The sequence below is a fragment of the Galeopterus variegatus genome, unplaced genomic scaffold (genome assembly GCF_000696425.1).
Source record: "Galeopterus variegatus unplaced genomic scaffold, G_variegatus-3.0.2 Scaffold13813, whole genome shotgun sequence".
Classification (NCBI taxonomy): Eukaryota; Metazoa; Chordata; class Mammalia; order Dermoptera; family Cynocephalidae; genus Galeopterus; species Galeopterus variegatus.
Genome location: NW_007739924.1, coordinates 13,127 through 18,264, shown reverse-complemented (window position 1 = coordinate 18,264; position 5,138 = coordinate 13,127). Strand labels below are relative to the sequence as shown.

Sequence of the window (5,138 nt, the reverse complement as noted above, 5' to 3'; positions counted from 1 at the left end):
AGTTAATTTGGAGATGACTATGGGCTAAGCAACTTTATAAAGGTAAGGGCTAGATGTGAAGAAAAAAGCTAGAAAACATGTGATAGATTTTATTATCTCCAATGGAATGAATGAGAGAAATGGGACTTTGACATTTAAAGTAGTAAGTAATCAAGTACTCATTCTAACACTCCAAAAGGAGTTGGAAACTTAGTGAATTTTGTAAGTATTGAGGTGGTGTAAGTAGAGGTACCTGCATACAAATCGGGTGGATCAAAGCAAATAAGGAAATCTACATTCATCAGTGAATTATAATTAAAACATATTTTAATGTTAATTTTATTAAAATCTTTGGGTTTAGGGACCAAACCTCAAAGCAGTGCATGCCCTGTGGTAGTAGAGAAGTTGAAATCTAAAATTGAAATAATGTTTTAAAATTTCTGATAGAATATTCACATATGCATCCTCTAGAGGCATTTTAGATTGTACATCAAAACAATCAGTTTTGTAGAATTTGATTTATAGTGGTTCCTGGGGATCAACACTTCTGATTTCCCATTGAAAAAAATAAGAATAACTGTGAAGAGAGAGCAAGAATTAATAATTCAGAATACTGAAAACATACTAGTATTCTACCCATTGGACAGAACTTAAAAATGTTTCTCATAAAACTTAAGGAACTGAATAGAAAATGTAAGTGTTCTCCAGCCCTCCCTACCTAAAATTGATAAGTAAATGACTAGTCATTGGATCCAGAACTAAAGACCTTTCCTGCTAAAGTGAGAAATAAAACATAGCAGCAACAAAAAAACCCCCTCCAAAATCCCACAACATGATGTTGTCTAAAAATATACAAATAAACAAACCAAAAAGCAAAACATATTGTGGTTGCACAAGAATGTTTCAGACATTTTATTTATAATTTGCAAAACTTGGTAGCACCCTCAGTAGGTAAATTGAATAAATAAACTCTAGTTCATCCAAACAATAGAATATTATTCAGCACTAAAAATGAATGAGCTATTAAGCAATTTAAACACACAAAACTTACCTCCATATTACTAAATTAAAAGAGCTGCTCTAAAAAGTACACATAGATACTATATAATTCCAACTACATGAGATTCTGATAAAAGCAATACTACGGAGACAGTACAAAGATCAGAGATTGCCATGGAGAGGGGGAAGGAGGAATGAAGAGGTAGAATACAGATGATTTTAAGGACATCGAACTGTTCAGAATGATACTACAATGGTAGATACGTATTATTATACATTTGCCAAAACCTCAGAGAATGTATATCACCAAGATTGTAGCCTCTTCTAAACTACACACTGTGGGTGATAATGAGTCAATGTAGGTTCACTGATTGTAAAAAAAATGTACCACTGTGGTGCAGGATATTGATCATGGGGGAGGTTGTGTGTTTGTGGAGTTGGGGGTACACGGGAACTCTGCATTTTTGATCAATTTTGGTGTGAATCTAAAAATGTCCCCAAATTATGTTTGTTCATTAGAAAAATACATTGTGGTGATAAATAAAGCAAATAATGTTATAATTATAAAAGAAGAAACCGTTGAGAGATTTCCTTGAGAAACCAAAAATGAAAGAAAAAAAAAGTATGAAATTCCTGTTCTGCATGTTTGATAATGTCAAAAATGATCTCTTAAGAGCAAATATAATGGTGAAGGGATTGGGTAATAAGATAATGTGAAAAGGAAGACAATTAAAATACCGAAAGACTTTTCAAATATGCAAATATAATATGAGTGTTGCAATGATACTGGAGGATCAAAAGAAGGATAAAAGAAGGGTAAAGAGCAGAAAAAAAATATAAGGGAGATTAAAAATAAGTAGAGCTTTTACATCACGTAAGAAGGAAGCAAGTGGTGGATTAACAAGAACAAATGTATAGGTAGTTGGGAAGGATAAGTACTGTTCTAGTCAGCTGAGAGTTCATAATAGTATATTGTATGTTTCTAAATAGCTAGAAAAGCAGATCTTAACCATAAATACCACAAAGAAAAGATAAAGGATTAGGGGATAAATATGCTGTTTATCACAAATGAATCAAGCACGTACTGAAACAACACACGATACCCCACAAATATGTACAATTAAATTTTAAAGTGAAATAAAATTTTAAAAAGATAAAAATAAAAAATATAAAGTTTATTTTTCAACATAAGCTTTATCGAGTTCATGGCACCTTTCTAAGCAATGATACCAGCCATTTAGTCCATCCCTGAAGATCTAGAGTCCTGGGAATTTAACCATGTCCACGCAGTCTTTTTTACATTACTAAATGAAGAAAATGGGTGTCCTGTATAGATTTTTTTAAGATTAGGAAACAAAAAGAAGTCAGAAGCAGCCAAATCATGCATGTAAGATGGATGCTTAATGATGTTCCATCGGAGCTCTCACAAAATTGCCCTTCTTTGATCTGAGGAATGAGTAGGGACTTGTTGTGGTGGAAACGCTCTGGTGAAGCTTTCTCAGGCATTTTCCTGCTAAAGACTTTGGGCCTTCACATTTCAGTTCAACTCATACATTAGAGCTGCAGTGATTGGAATATGCTCTCCCATGCACACGCTCCTATGGAGATGTGGGGATGTGATATGCTGGGTGTGTCGTGTTGGCTGGAAATTTAAGCCCTTGAGTTAGAAAGACCTATTGGCAATTGTCTTGCTGTGTAACTTTGAACATAATCTGCATGAAGTTCCTAGTTTAATTTGTAGTAAATATATATCTTATACGTGGTGGTAGTAGTTGCTGTTGTCATTAGCCTTTTAGATAATTTAAGAACCTTGTCCAGAGAAGTTAAGGATATTGGCTAAGTAAGAGGTTGTGTCCAGGCCCTCTGACTCTGGCTGTCCAATTTTTAAACACTCTGCTGCTTTACCTGTCCATTAGCAGCAGGGGCAGTTCTGTTCTTAATAGTAACTTTGTAAAAGAAGTGCAGGTATTTGGTTCCCTCCCAACCTGGAGCCACCTACTGATGAGGACAGTGGGATGGAGATATTGATTTTTTCTGTGAAAGTGACTATGTGCTTGACTGGAACTTCTTTCAGGAGGAGCAAGGCTGTGTCCTCACTTCACTTTTTCCTCAGCAGAAATGAAGAAGTTTGGAAGATCCTGGTTTGCTCTTTCCAGGGGCCTGGCTCCGTTTTTGAATATCTTCAAGCTCTGCCAGTGGTAGCATGCCTTTGGGTGTGCAAGTTCTTTCTGATTGGTTTCCAAAGCTCTGTTAGCATTGTACGTCCCCCAATTCTTTTTCTTTCACATTTTGCTTTTGCTAGTATTTAGTTCCATCCCCCGACATTGTGTATTCTATGATAAATTTATAAGATAATATGCATATAACGATTTCACTGCACAACAATTATACATAATACATAAGATGGGCAAGACATAATATCATTTAAACATTTATTTCTTTTCAGCTGCAAAAGATTTGTTAGTGTATAAAGAGTTTCTTGAGCCTCCTTTTTTGCTTAGAATTAGTTATTTCTAAGATGCTGCTTGGGTCCTGTGCAAATATGCTTTCCTCAGGCTCTCCCTTCTCCATGCAAATAAACAAGCTATAATTCAGTTCAGCTCTGAATTCCACATGAGAGGTTTCACATGAGAACATTTATGCACATTGAAAGTAGGCTTCTGACATGTCACGCTCTCCAGAATGCCACCTTTGCTGACCTCCTTGCCCCCTGTGCCTTACCCAAGTGGGTACATAGTTGTACAAAGACTGGCCTTAGAATTTTTGGTTTCTGAACCAGACATGGTCATATAATCTCACTTTTGGTTCGGGAATAATTATTTCTCCCTTTTTGAGCTAAATTTGCTTATTTGCTCTTTGAAGTTTATTACGAACGAACTCTGTCACAGCAGTTGTGTGAACCATATAGTCAGATAACATTTTGTTCCTGCTCAGACCAGGTGTGATTCTGTATTTAATGCAATTGATTTCAAATTTTGAAAAACCTCATGTTATAGAGAGGGTAAACATTAATTATTTTTATTATTTCAAAATAATTATTTTAATCATATTTATTAAGTTATATATTTATTATTTATTTACTTCGTACCAATTTACAAAATTTATTTAATTATTTTAGTTAAGAGAAACTGAAGAGAGCTGGCCAATTAGCTCAGCTGATTCAAGTGAGGTGCTGATAACACCAAGGTCCAGGGTACAATCCCTGTACCAGCCAGCTGCCAAACTGCCAAAAAAAATAAAAAAAGAGAAAGAGTAAGTAAAGAAACTTAGCTACAGTCATAGCAAGAGATGCCTTTTTCCTAAGCTCACTTTTGCATCTCATAAGTAAAGTGACTTTTACAACTTTGTTGATGACTTGAACAAGTGTAAATATTAATATAATTCATTTTGACTATAGAAAGTACCTGATTAGCATGATAAATTATATGTTTAGCCTACCTATACAAGATTTAGAATTAATTACTTTAAAATATAGGAAGAAATCCGATTAAATAAATGAGTTTATTTCTACATTGCTCACTCCAATTCACACCATGCTTAGTCGATATTTCTCATGCTGATGTGTCATTTATTTCAACCAAGACTGTTGAACCTTAACTGCATTAGACCATGGAAAATACCAATAACATCTCCGACTTTATACTGTTGGGACTTTCACAGAATAAGAACATTAAAAACATGTGCTTTCTATTACTCCTATTGTGTTACATACCTTTTTGAATGGGAAACATACTCATAATGATTTCAATCACATGCACTCAGCTAATTGACAAACCCATGTGTTTCTTTCTTAACCACCTGGCTCTCTCAGACCTGTGCTGTACCGCAACAGTGATGCCCAATTTAGTCACCAATTAGCTGGCAGAAATTAGCTCAATTTCATACACAGCTTCTTGCCTTACATTTCTTTGAGGGGATGGATGTCTTTCTCCTTGCAGGGATGGCCTATGACTGCTGTGTGGCCATCTGCAAGCCTCCTGCACTGCACAATTATTATGAGCAGGCAGGGGTGTAATGCTGTGGTCGCAGCTTGCTGTGCTGGGGCATTTCTGCATTCCTTTGTCCAGTGCCTCCTCACTATCAATTTACCCTTCTGTGTGCTCCATTCGAAATTTAGAATCAACCCTGCCAAGAGCCACAGTGAAGCTCTTTCCACATAA

At 35.6% G+C, this 5,138-nt stretch overlaps 1 pseudogene; it reads left to right on the top strand.

Moving 5' to 3' along the window:
* Positions 1–4,587: 4,587 nt before the first annotated feature.
* LOC103581737 lies at positions 4,588–5,138 on the top strand (annotated as a pseudogene).